This window comes from Dipodomys spectabilis, unplaced genomic scaffold, assembly GCF_019054845.1.
Source record: "Dipodomys spectabilis isolate Male_0828 unplaced genomic scaffold, ASM1905484v1 ptg000115l, whole genome shotgun sequence".
NCBI classification, from domain to species: domain Eukaryota; kingdom Metazoa; phylum Chordata; class Mammalia; order Rodentia; family Heteromyidae; genus Dipodomys; species Dipodomys spectabilis.
Genome location: NW_024870792.1, coordinates 9,843,977 through 9,858,688, shown reverse-complemented (window position 1 = coordinate 9,858,688; position 14,712 = coordinate 9,843,977). Strand labels below are relative to the sequence as shown.

At 34.9% G+C, this 14,712-nt stretch overlaps 1 long non-coding RNA gene across 1 annotated transcript in view; it reads right to left on the bottom strand.

Annotated features, from left to right (window-relative positions):
* The window catches only part of LOC122115069, a 180,081-nt gene that overhangs the window by 43,935 nt on the left and 121,434 nt on the right, over positions 1–14,712 (bottom strand). Inside the window, exon 2 of the long non-coding RNA XR_006148688.1 lies at positions 13,471–13,585. This is a non-coding gene — a long non-coding RNA (uncharacterized LOC122115069). The remainder of the gene's footprint in view (positions 1–13,470; positions 13,586–14,712) is intronic.

Below are 14,712 nucleotides of genomic sequence, written 5' to 3'. Positions count from 1 at the left end.
AAAATGGATAAAAGATAAAGATAAAACAGCAAATACAATGAATTAATGTAGAACTGAAATAAAATAAACACTCCTTCAACATAGTAAAGTTTTTAAATTTAAATTAACATCTGTTCCCAGGTTATTGAATAAGGGATTTTAGACTTTTACTACATATGCTGTCCCTACACTAAGTTATTTCTGGATATGGTCATGAAAGAAGAACATAATATTACCTGCCAATAAAGAATGCCTTCTAAGAGCGAAACTCACATTTTTTTTTTAGTATTCTTTTTTTTTTTCTTTGGTCCGGTCGTGGGCCTGAACTCTGGATCTGGGTGCTGTCCTTCAGCTCTTCACCTCAAGGCTAGGGCTCTACCACTTGAGCCACAGCTCCCCTTCTGGCTTTTTTTCCTGTTTATGTGGTGCTGAGGAATCGAACCCAGGGCCTCATGCATGCAAGGCAAGTGCTATACCACTGAGCCACCTTCCCAGCCCTGAAAGTCGTATTTTTATTCCAGATAGCAATCATCATATTCTTTGAGTAAATTACAATTCACATATCCAGAAACTACATTTTTGAAAATTTCACTCAGAAACTGAAGCCTTACTATTGGTTTATTCTCTATATTCTCAAAGGACTGAGTGTTACCTGCATTTTTTGTTCTATTATCACCACTGGTGTGGGGTAATTTCAGAACTAAAAATTCTCAGATTTAATATCCAACCAGATAATTTCCTAGTAGTAAAATCACACTATATGCACAGGAGACTATCATTTTCTATGGTACAACAGAGGGCTAAGAAGAATGGAATAGTTTGTGTACAGGATAGAAATTAGGGTGTTAAGAATAAGGGGGTGAAGGAAGAGATATGAAAGAAGGAAGATTAGGAGGAAAGTGGAGTATGAAGACTGGAGTATATAAAGAACTAGTGTGCACGTATGTAATTCAGTTGTAGAGAGGGATGATACCATCAAATACTGCGAATGTAGAAAAGTTACGGATAAAGAGACAGAAAAGGCTACCAGTGGAATGGCTTGTAAGTGAAAAGAAAAATGAAAAGAGGAAATACAAATGACATATAAAGTAGAAAAAGAGTGAAGAAATAACTAAAAGAGTTGAAAGAGAGAAGGCAGGAAAGAAAGAAGGAAAGAGAAGGAGGGAGGAAGAAAGGAAGGAAGGAAGGAAGGAAGGAAGGAAGAAAGAAAGGAAGGAAGGAAGAAAGGAAGGAAGGAAGGACAGATAAAAGGGAGGCAGGGAAAGAGGGAAGGAGGGAGAGAGGGAAGGAAGGAAGGAATGATAGATAAAAGGGAGAGAGGGAAAGATAGTAAGAAAGAAGAAAGACAATTTTTCTTTCTTCCTTGCTGGAAAGTATGAATGCCTGTCAGGACTTCACCAGCAAAATGGCTCTGTTCTTCTGAACTCTGTAGCTCCTCTTTCCTGTTTTGAGCAGTTGCAGACAGCTAGTGGGTCAGAAAGCACTTTGACATTCTTGAAGCCCACACTTTGCCATGCTTGAGATGTGCCGAGTCTACCCTGACAGTACCCATGGGAAAGGTAAAATACAGAGAAGCCCTAATGCTGTTTCTTTCCTTTGTGTTGGGGACAGGTGGGAAACAGCCACAGCCACATAGTTTTCCTCAGGGTTAGGCATGTGGAAATTTGCTCTGCCATTTAATTTCCCTTAGGAGCCAATGAACCCACATACCCTGGGTTGTGCTATGTAACACTTGGATTGATGAAATAGAATAAATTATAGGGAAATTCCACCTGAGTGAAGTTTGTGGATTATGTCTTTTGTGTTTGAAATGGGGGATTCAATGAGATGCTTCAGTCCGCCCAATGCTAGGCATGTGGAATTTCTCTCTGCCACTGAACTCCTCTTGCTCGTCAACACATTCACGCACATTGGGCAAGGGATGGGATGAAGTACAGTGTAGAAAATTTCTGGTGTACAGTGTTTGTTTTCTCTTTGTCTGCTTTGGTGAGAAAAGGATGAATGAAGTGAGCAAATACTTAAGTATAAGCAACTCTAAGATGGAAAATTCCAAGAAATTTTCAAAATGTCTTACGGTATTTCTCCTACTCTCTAAAGGCTCTACTAGTTTTTATTATGAAACTGATAAATTTCCAGACTTTTCCATGTATAACAAACAATTCCCCATGTAACTCCTTAGGAACAAAGTAGCTCTACATATACACACACACACACACACACACACACACAAGTTTTTCCTTTTAGAGATATCTCACCAGACTCTATCTATTTATCTATCTATCTATCTACCTATCTATCTGTCTGTCTGTCTGTCTGTCTATCTACATATGTATATGTATTAAAGCAGTGTTGAAAGATGGTTTTTGGCTGGGGGAGAGGAGAAAACAGCCTTAAATGAAGTTTTACTAGCCATGGAATTTTTCAGGTATTCTAATTGTTCTTTCATAAAAAAAAAGTCATGGCTTCAAAATATGTTTGCAGCTCAATAACCACCTAAATCATCTTTACCTATACTGCGTACAAAAATAGACATTTTTATGGTGGTTATAATTGTTGCTTACTCATTTTTTGTCACAAGGTTAATCATGCCCAAGTCTGTGGTGTTATTTTGAATTTTCAGATTTTTTTTTTTCCAACCCCATGAGTCTAGGATCCTCACCACATAGTAATTATATGCATCATAAATCTTTAAGAATTATATAAGGCAATAAAACAATAAAATATTAGATAGTATTGATGGCTTACTTCTAATAAAATAATAATAATATTTCACTTCTAATAAAATAATAATAATAATAATCTACTAGAGACTCCAGGAAAAATCCACATAAGTGTCTCTGCTGATTGAAAGATTATGGTAGTTCAAGGAGATGACATTTTTACTTAGTAATGAATGAATTTTGTTGCTTTTGTTCTTGTCATTGACCATTTGTAAACCTTGACGAGGATATACTGAGAATTATTGGGATTTTCTCATCTGCTCATCATTGTCTGACATAATTCACATAATTAAAGGAAAGTCTTTATGAGAGTAAAAATTTACACTCATAAATGGACAAACACACCAGTATTCAACTGTATCTGTGTCTATAATTTACTGTGAAATTTTAGAAAAGTCATTTATGCTACCTTTCCAGGTGCTTCAGGATAAAGTGATTTGTTTCAAATCTAACTTTTGAATTACATATCATTGTTATATAGCTATTTTCTACATGTATTAGAAGCAGAAAACAAAATGAGTTTTCATCTCCAGAACAAAACAATTAAATTCACATAATTTACTAGGAAACAGGGTTTATGAATTGAGAAGTAGTTTGTATTAATAATATTTGAAAATTCATTTTCTTAGATTAATTTTTTTCTATTCAACTAGATGAAGCAAGTGTATTTGAAGGTGAAAGGAAAGCCACAAAAGGAGAAAGACTTTCTAAGGAGAGGGACTCAAAAGAGTAGGCCCTAGATTAATTTGTAAAGAAGCCAAGACTCCTGCTCAGTCAATATGGGCATAATCTTTTTAAAGTTAGAATACCCAAGATGCATTACTGTTCTAATTTCATAATTCTAACAGACATTTGATTTCATTTTTCATTTTCATAAATTAATTTAGGTCTACCAGTACTAAGCTGTAGATGTTGGTTTTAGTTTAAGTGTTCTATGATAACTATTATTTACTCATTAACTTATTTATTAACTTATTGTTTCTATGACTATATACCAAATACACTAATGATTATGAGACTACAATATATAATAAATATTTTTAAATAAATCTGTATATACATATAATTACATAAATGAAATAAACTAAGCTCTCTATCATTTTGATGTTAACATCCTCACCTGCAAGGTAATGTCCACAATAGACACACAAACTCAATCCCATAGAAATAATAGTGATGCTCTTTAGTGGTTAGGATTTTTTCCAAGTATTAAATTTAAAAAATAGCAAATAAATTTAGAGAATTTATATAAATAAAAATTTCCAGTTTTGTCAATATCAAATATGTAGAGTGAATGTTTCTTCACTAACAAGGAACAGATATCACTGTAGTTGTCAGGCATATTCTCTGAGAAATCACAAAAATTACAATCAAACTATTATAAAAGTTTTTGTTCTTATTAAACATTTTAAGCAATGTGAGTAGAATTTTTCATGGGTGTTCATTATAATCAAAGGACAAATAAATTTTGCAAATAAATTTTATTATTGTTATCTCAATCTCACTTCTAACATGAGTACAAGAAAAAGAAAATCGAGAATATATGGAATATTATTCAGCCTTCAAAAATGTTTTTATTTTATTTTAAGGGTGATAGAGGGGTTACAGTTACATAAGTCAGGTAAAGAGTACATTTCTTTTGGGGTAATGTCACCCTTTCCCTTACTCTCTCCCAGTTTTTCTTTCCCATCCCTACCCACAAGGTATATAGTTCATTTTCAACATAGTGTCTAGTGAGTACCACTGCTGCATTTCTTCAGGTTTTACATAATCAAACCTGTTGACTTTTCCTTTGCACTTTTTTGGGTTTTGTTTTCTGTGTTTTTTGTTTGCTTGGTTTCCCCATCCTAGGGCTTGAACTCAGGGCCTACGCCCTGTCCCTTCCCTGAGCTTCTTATGCTCAAGGCTAGCACTCTACCACTTTAGCCACAGTGCCACTTTTATATTCAGCTTTTAAAGAGGCCATTTGCAGCAATATGAATAAATCTGGAGAACACTATGCTAAATGAAATAAGCTAGTCACAAATGGTTTATTACTGAATTGTTGCATTTATACGGTTATCAAAATATTCAGACACAGAAGAGAATTTAATCATAGTTGTGAAGATATGAGGAAAATGGTAGAGAAATAAGAAATTTTGAAATGGATATAAAAGTTTCAGTTAGGGTAAAAATAAAAATTACATAGATCTGTTGTAGAACATGGTACCTATATCTACTATGTGAACTGTAAAGTTTTCTAAGATAATAGATTTCATATTAAATATTCTTACAAATATAAACAAAAACAATCAGAAAAAAATTGAGAGGTGTTGTCTTTCTACTGCCTTGACCTGATTTTAGTGATAAAATTTCAAAACTTCACACATCTAAGCCTACCTAACTAATTACATATTTAACTCTTAGTAAATAAAATATTTTTTTAATTTTTTTTTGGGGGGGGGGGTCCGGTCATGGGGCCTGAACTCTGGGCCTGGGCGCTGTCCCTCAGCTCTTCAGCTCAAGGCTAGCGCTCTACCACTTGAGCCACAGCACCACTTGCGGCTTTTCTCTTTTTGCTTATGTGGTGCTGAGGAATCGAACCCAGGGCCTTGAGCATGCAAGGCAAGCGCTCTACCACTGAGCCACCTTCCCAGCCCAGTAAATAATATTTTAATAAAGCTGTTTACAACTGTCTGAAACAAAACAGATTACAGAACGATAGCTATTTTTCTTACTTTCTTTTCTGTCATTAAATAGTTCTATGAAAAAAGTTGCCATTCAACCAAGTAGTACATTAAAACAATGAATCATGATCAATGTAACTATTTTCATCATTCTCCCCCATCCCTCTGCTGCATGTTAAGAATTGGCAGTATATTTAGCTTGTTTTCCACACTAATTGGTATCTTTATAGTAGTTGTTTTTCACACAACAATTAGTGATGGAAATACCACTCTCTCCTTTGGTTCTCACTTCCTTTATCTCTAAGATACAGGGATTGACTGAGAAGGCCTTAGAATTTTTCTCAGCTTGTCTAATCTTTAAACAAATCACTTCTTTCTTCTACTGATTTTTCTTTCACCAAACTCAGAAAATCTAGATGATCAATCCCAAAAATCCCTTCCTTTGTTTGGGCTGGGAAGGTGGCTTAGTGGTAGAGTGCTTGCCTTGCATGCCTGAGGCCCTGGGTTCGATTCCACAGCACCACATAAGCAGAAAAAGCCGGAAGTGGGGCTGAGGCTCAAGTGGTAGAGCGCTAGCCTTGAGCTGAAGAGTTGATGGACAGCACCCAGGCCCAGAGTTCAGGCCTCACAACCGGAAAAAAAAAAAAATCCCTTCCTTCCCTTTTCTTATAGCATTCACTTTAAAAAAAGGGAAAAGAAGCATATAATTTACAATTATAAATTCTTTCTCTGTCCTTTGAGTTTTTACAAAAGTTTCTTGCCAATTTTGAAATAGAACCATCAAGTGAAATGCCAACAACTGCAGAAGGACAGGAGCTTAACTTTGGTGGATATCTTGTCCCAAGTTTTAAAGCCATCTCCTATCACAGATTTTTCCACTGGGAAGAACTAATTAAAAAATGAACAAAAATATTGCTTTGGTCACTTGTTTAAATAGTTGTCTCCTTCAATCACGCTTGTCTATTGCGTTGCCCTTGAGACAGTCTTCCTTGACTGTGTAACACTGTCCAGTACCAATTCTGCTGTGAAAGGGTTGACCAGATAATCTCCAAGAAACTTTGTCAATTTTGGAGTTGTTAAGTTTCTATTTTTTTAATGGTCATTTCCTTTGAGTTAAATGTAAAGGAAGTGTTAAGCCCCTTCTCAGAATATAAAACAAAATGTGATGGAGTTTAAAATTCAGCAAAATTGTAGGTTATTGCCTTTATGTAATTCTGCAGTCATTCAGCAGGCTAGACAATCTCTCCCACTAATTAAGTACTCTTCTTAATCCATTCTTCCTAACATGGAATAAGATTTCATTACCCTCTCAAAATGAAACACAAGTTTTGCTGTCATCACTGATACCATTTTATTTTTGATTTTTATTCTGGTGTGTATTTCAGAGCAATCAAGCCCGAATGAGCATATTCCAGCAATTTAAATATATATAAAACGTAGCTAATAGCTTTAAAATATATTGAGATCATTACTTTGTCTTCTTCATTCTTGGGAAAGCTATTTTACATTTTCTGATAAGAAATTTAGTTAAGTGTTGTCATTCTCTGTGCATTTTCCTTCAAAATTCAGTAGGATTTTATCCAGAGCTTTGTCACCATTTTTGCCATCATTGAGATTGTAAGTATATGTTTAAAAAAATGAATGGATAAATGAATGAATGAATGGAAAAGTTAGTGATGATTTTCTCTACTTATAATTACATACGCAATATACATAGATGTCAGATAGATCTATAGAGGGATAGATATTCTTGTTAATATATATCTAGCCTTTTTCACATAGAGGTATGGAAATTCCTACTTAATTACTATTATACGCTTTAGATAGCAAATATTTTTCTTAAATGTTGTAGTTGTCATATTTATAATCTTTTACATTTTATTATATTTTATTTTGTTTTTGGAATAACACATCTTTTTGTTATAATTAAATAGCCTTTGATTTATCTGGGTATTTTTTAGATTTTTAAATTTTTATTGTAAAGGTGATATATATAGTGGTTACAGTTACCTAAGTCAGATAATGAGTTCATTTGCTTTTGAAGTGTCACTTCCTCCCTCATTCTCTCCCAGTTTTCCCCTACTGACTATCTCAAGTTGTATAGTTCATTTCTAACATAGTATCTAATTGGTTTCACTGCTAAATTGGTTCATCCTTTGTTCCACCTATCTGTACTTTTCCTTCCCCTATTGAAATCAGGTAAACTTGTGTATAAGACAAAGGGTACAGAAATTACAACAGTGACAGAAGGGAATAAATCAAAGAAAAAAAAAGAAGAAATAAAAAACAAGAACTGAAATAATAAAAAACCTCTTGCTCCCATTTCTTGGAGTTCATTTCAATAAGTATCATTTTATATCATCTTATGCACATAGCTACTGAGCCCTTGTGTTCCTCTCCTAAGAATATCCTTCTTTATTCTCGTTGCATGAATGTTTAGACTGCTGTTTAATTAATCATATCCAGGTGTCTTTGTCCTTGTCTTTTACTGCTCATTGGGTTTGCTTGTTCTAATGAGGGAAATCACGCAGCCTGCATGTCTTTGGATCTGGCTTACTTAGCTTAGTATGATTTTTTCCAATCTTTCCATTTCCTTATGAATGAGGCAATGTCATTTTTTCTGAAGGAAGTATAGAATTCCATTGCAGATATATACCACATATTCTTGATCCATTCGTCCACTGAGGGACATCTGGGTTGATTCCATATTTCAGTAAACAGTGCTGCCATGAACATGGTTGTACTGGTGGCTTTAGTGTAGCCTGGTTTGTGATCATTTGTATAGATGCTCAGGAGTGGAATTTCTGGGTCATAGGGAAGCTCATCTTTTGCATTTTAACACAAAATGTATTCAAGACTAGAACAATATTAAACCTATAATCCTCAGATATAAAAATAAATTCTGCATGAACATATCAAAGAGCTTATTGTCTCACTATGAATCATGCCACAGCTTCAGTATTATTTAACAGCATGTTCTTCCTCACAAGGACCTAGCCCTGGGCAAGAAATTCTTTTTATGCTTCATAACAAGGAGCCATATAGTTTTGCTATGTGATTATTCCGTTCAGAAACCACACTACATAACTTTGTGATGGGGTAATATGTGATTAGCAATGAGAGATGTAGTACAGGAAGATTGCCAGAAACCTATCCAACTAGATCTGCAGATGACTTGCTATAGTTTTGTTTAAAGTCCACCACAGGTATAGTCTTCAACTGTGTGTGAATAGCCACAGTGAGATAATGATACTGCTGTAAGGTATGGCTACATACCAAGTGGTGCTGAATGCTTGGAGAACACCTGAGCAAAACTCCCAATCTCTCTAAGCTTGTTGGGCCCCCTGGCCTATCTGGTACAATAACCGGGGCGACTGGGGTAAGACTCATATGACGGGATGTGTAGTAGGAAATAGAAAGCACTCCTTGTGTTCTCAAATTTATCTCTACCTTTTCTCTCCAGCAAAAGAAAAGGAAAAGAAGCAGGCCTTTAGTTAGCTAAGAAAAAAAGGAGTATTTAGGTATGCAAAAGAGCTCTGAAGCAACCTAAATAGGACTTAAATATTAAAACTATATCAAAAGGCATCTGCATGCTTCCTTTCCTTTGTAATAAATTACAATCTGAATGCAAATCATGGGGTAAATACATGATATTTGCTCCTGGCTGCAGATTATTAAGAAATCAAGACAATAAAAACAAACATATAATTTGAATAGTAAGAACTTTATGGTAAGCTGTTCATCTACAAGCTTTTTTTATACTTACTATATCATTACTATAATCTTAAGTCCTCCAAAATGGAATTTTTAAGTTTGTAGTCTCAAGCACCATTTCCTTTTCTGCAAATGGTAAATAAAAAAGTTTTCCCCAGTTCCTAGGAATTCTAAGGCAACCCTCAGTTTATCTACTGCTGCAGGAAAATTTAGAAGTTCTCTGGTAAAACTAAGTATGAAGCACTCCATAAACTTTACTGCCTGCACTATCATCTCTGTTTTATTTCATCAGATTACGCTAAGAGCAGCTTGATTCTTCATGAGCCAGATGGGCAGAAATTTGAGAATTGTCTGTTCAAATATTTTGATTCCCAGTAAATCACCTTAATATCTAGAATCATTTGTTCTGCTGCTTCCATGGAAAGTTCTCTCTGATTTGAGCCTTGCTGTTTACTTGCCCTACCAAATCTGCTGTTTCTTGCTGCCAAAGAAGCTGTGGTATTACAAAATACAGAGAGACACCCCACTGCACAAGTCTCCTGTATACAGCTCAGTCTCCAATGTACTTGACAAACAACTCTCTAATTCCTTCTGGAAGGCAAAGAGAATAATAAAATAGGACTTTTGAATTTATTCACAAATATTATGCTTACTTAACAAGTGATAGGGAAGAAAAATTTTCTTTCATGCTCCTAATTATAAATGCATACTCCCCTGGTCTTTACAAATTTTATATGGTGCTGTCTCAAGTGGTCAAGGAGATAATAAATAAGTAATGTGAGTGGGGAAGACACTGGGTAAAGAAATATTTTTTACTCTTATCTCTTATGCTTTTTTTAAAAAAATATTTTTATTGTAAAGATACTGTACAAAGGGGTTACAGTTATATGAATAAGGTAATGAGTACATTTCCTATTGAGCATTGTTACCCCCTCCTTTGTCTTTCCCCTACTATCCCTTCCCTCTTCACCTCCCAACTCCTCCCTGGCACCCCCTCCCTCTCCCCGGCGCCCCCTCCCTCTCCCCCCCCCCCAAGTTGTAAAGTTCCTTTTCAACATGGAATCTTTGGAGGGCAATCTGGCTGCAACACCTGTCACCCCATTGATCTCCAGGATTGATTCGGTTGACCTGGCTGGGTAGACAATATCCACTTCCTCCTTCACCACTCCTAGCTGCAGACATGGTTAAAGAGGAAGACCATCCTCAATAGAAGAGGACTGGTCTTCAGTCAAGGGTACAACCAGTAGCTGGACTCCCCTGATAGATCCTCCAAACAAGCTCTTTTATGCTTTGAGTTTTTAAATGCTATTTCTTAAGTATAGTGTATTATGTTAGTTAAAGTAGTTAGAAACTCATAGGAATATATTTAACAAAAAATGTTAATAGCTTGCATGGGTAGCATCTTTATTTACAAATGCTACAAATTACACTTTGACTAATCAAATGCCAATGCAATTTCTGTCTTAAATAAAGTGTTACATGTTTTTCCTACTAAATATTTTTAATGTAACTCATATTTACAAAGACAGTTCTATAAATGCAATATATATTTTGTATATGGTTGGGTTTTGTCTATACTGATGGCATGTTGAAATAATTTTTTAAATAAACATTTACTATTGATATTAAATTGGAGACAAGTCATAATTACATGTTTATGGGATGCAATGTGATGTTTTAATGTATATATACATTATATATACTTAATGTATATATACATGTAGAATGTTATACAAAGCTAATTAATTACAATTGTCACATTTTTATAAATGGTATAAAATATGGATTTAATCACATTTTTCTGCCTGTAAATATCCAGTATTTTCCCTATTCTGTATTCTTAATACTTGTTTTAAAAATCTAATGACAATATATAAACAAACACACAGAAACACAAACACATATATACAAACATATATGGGCTTATTCCTGGATTTCCCATCTTATTGCATTGGCTAATGTCTTGTTTTTATGGTACTATCATACTCTTTTGATTATAAATGCTTTAGAATATGCTTTGAATTCAAGGACTCAATACTTTATTTCTTCCTCTTGACTGTTCTTTATTATTTTAATATCAAAGTGTATATTGTTTTGTAATTCATGTCTCCTAATAATTTATTATGAGCACAGTTATTTTTCAGTAGTTTTGACATTTATCCTTGCTAATAAGGATAAATTCTTTGCATGTCTCCTTTATAGTATTACAGAATTCTAAATGTTCCTGTCAATTGCACATACTATTGAGATTTTAACTTTAATTTGTTACTTATGCATATGTGCTTGTTGTGTTTGTTGCTCATTAGTAGCCTTTCTCTTCAGCATAAAGAACTCCAGCTAACAAATTTGCAAGTAAGCCTAATGGTGATATGCTTACTGAGTTTTTGTTTGTCTGGAAGATTTTTGTTTTTTTCTTCCTTATTTCTGAAGGACATTGTTATCAGGTAAATCTTCATAGTAGTATTTTCTTTTTTTTTTCTGGTTTGTCTTTTTTTTTTTTTTTTAGCACCTTGAATATGTAATCTCTTTTTCTGCTGCCCTTCAGGATTTCTACTGAAAAATCTACCAAAAGCTTTATCAAGGCTAAATGTGATGTTTCATGATAAGAAGTCAACAAAGAAATAGAGTGAGACATAATTCCTGCTCTCAGTATTCTTTGTCTTTGATTAGTTATGTGTCCTGTTGAACTTTTTTTTTTTTTGGTTGGTCATGGCATTTGAACTCTGGGCTGGGCACTGTCCCTCAGCACTTCAGCTCAAGGCTTGCGCTCTACCACTTGAGCCACACAGTGCTACTTCATTTTTCTGAGTGGTTTATTCGAGTGGTTTTATTGTGATTCTCAGATCTCAGCCTCCTGAGTAGCTAGGATTACAGGCGTGAGTCACCAGAGCCCATCTGAACTTTTTTTTTTTTAACCAAACTTTACTGATAGTCTCTGAGCTTCCTGTACCTAGATATTTCCTTTTATCCCCAGATTTTAAAGGTTTTCTCAACTATATGCTTGAGGCCATTTACCCTTTTACTTCATAAATGCAGAAATTCCTATTAAGCAAAAAGTAGCTTGTGTGATGATCTGGTATAACATAATTTTCAATCTTCCTCACATTTTTCTAAATTCTTTTGTATCCTCTAATTAAGCAATTTTGAATATCCTATCTTGAACCTACTGACTCTCTTCTACCTAATCAAATCTGCTCTTGAAATTACCTATTGAATTTTTCAGGTCAGTAATTGCCTTATTTGCGTGAATTTCTATTGGTTTTAACAATTTTGCATCTAACTTTTCATTTATTTTCGGAATTAGTTTCCAAATTGTATTTAATTTTCTATTCATATTTTCTCAGAGTTGCCTCTGAATTCTTTGTCAGTCATTTCTCTGGGTCTATTATTAGAGCTCTGTTAGTCTCTTTCTATAGTGTCATATCCTTCTGATTTTTTTGAATCCTTGTGCATTTGTGTTCATACCTAAGCATTCGAGAAGTTGTTAACCTCATTCAGATTTTGCAAATGTCGTTCGATAGTAAAAGTACTTTACTATTAATTCTAGCCAGAACTTTCAGAGAAGATGGTTGTTAGCTAAAATGGACAGGCAGCCCTTGGTGTCAGATTTTCTCATCAGTATCAGTAAGTTCTGTGTTCTAAGGTTAAACACTTCTGTTAATCCTGTGGCCCAGTAAGACAACTAAATGGCTGCCTCCAAGATTTTAGGTTGTCTTCCCTGGCTAGACTGCATTGTTTCATTGAATGTCTAGTTAAGAAGGCCTAGGTGATAAGCTCCAAGGTAGGATGACATCTCTGAAGTTATTGAGTAGTGACCCAGGAAAGGCAGGACCAAAGGCTATGTTCTATAGATATATGTAGACATGTACTTGCCTCCTGGTATGGAACAGATATAAACATGCTTGACTACCAGGATTTGAGAAGGTCATCACTCAGAATCTGGGGTTGAATGGGACCAGAAGCTCCCTTCATAGGTAATCACTGATCTGAAGTTGCCTCATTCTGGAGAAGACTTAAGAACAGTTAGCTATATGGAAGAACTGAGTAGGAATCGGGGAGCAGAAGAATTGTGAGTTATATGTCCTTCATTGAAATACTGTTCATTAGTTTCCATAGTGTGGTACCTCCATTGATCATCACGAAGAGCTAGCACCAATTTTTACATCCTGGTCGTGGTAAACTCCTCCTCTCTTCATTGTTTCTAATAAGGCACAGCTCATACTTCTAATATTTCCCTTGGGATGAAAGAATCTCATGTGAAGGTGAATGCATGACTGGAACTCAATGAAAGCTATGAAAATAACTATAAAAACACCAAGTCTACTGGAATACTCTGAGTCATTGAGGGCTTCAAAGAGGAGAAGCGAAGTCAAAGATGATGGTTCTCTTACCTATAAATCAGGACGTTGCTCAGCTCTGAAGTCCAAGAGGGTGACTAGGCTTTACTTCCAAATTCTGTTGTATGGAGGATGGCATTCTTCCCTGTGGATAAATCCTGGCTAGATTCTATGGGAGAAAATAAATTTTTTTTGGTTTTTTTGGGTTTTTTTAAATAAGTTTTTTATTGTAAAAATACTGTACAGAGGGGTTACAATTATATGAGCAAGGTAATGAATACATTTCTTATCCAGCATTGTTGCCTGCTCCTTTGTTTTTTCCCTACCATCCCTTCCCTCTCATCTCCACAACTACCCCAGCGCCCCCACCCCCCGCCTAAATTGTAAAGTTCGTTTTTCAACATAGCGTCTTGTACATCTCATTGTTGCATTGAGTCAGCCTGTATCCCTATTTAAACCATTTGTTTTTTCCCTTCCACTCCCCAAATTATACCAACATCAAATACAGTGAAAACAGGGATTATACCATGGGGGAGGGACATACAAAGCAACAAAAAAATCACGTGGTACCTTATAAATACGTTAGAAACAATAGCAAGAAAGAAAAAACACTTGTGTCCTTATCTTGGGGTTCATTTCGCTTATCATCATATTAAAAGAAAATAAAGTTTAGAAACTCTCATTCTGTCATCTTACTGGTGTCATTCCTGCCATTATTTTCAAAATAAAATTGTAAGTTGAATCTGAGTAGTAAATAAATGGGAAAATATTTACTAGTGGGTTATTCATGAACTGTTTCTCTTAGAATAAAAATAAAAAGTAGAGGAAAGCAAATAACAATTATTTGAAGTCTCAAGTATTCAGAGAACTACCTTGTAAGAATTTCACTATAGATAAGAACAGGTGGCGACAGTCAGATTTCCCATCTGCAAACTGTAAAATTATCTACAGGTTGGCTTTCACAAGTACTATAACCAATATGTGGAAACCTATCCATTTGAAAATTGTGCCAGATGGCCCCTGACCAAATTCAGAAAGCCACATAGGATCAATGTTCTTTCTTGTGTTTTTTTTTTTTCAAATTTAAAGCAGATGACCATACCATTTGCACAGCAAAATAGGAGTCATTTGCACAGCAAAATAGGAGCTGTGAATGGTATGTGGGTATGTGAGCAGAATTTATTTAGTGAATTGAAAAAGGAGACAGTTAATGACATTGAGCTCCTTTAAATCCCAAATCCCAATTACCTAAATCCTCTGCAGATGTGATCCAGTCAGAGGTAAAGATAAGATTCA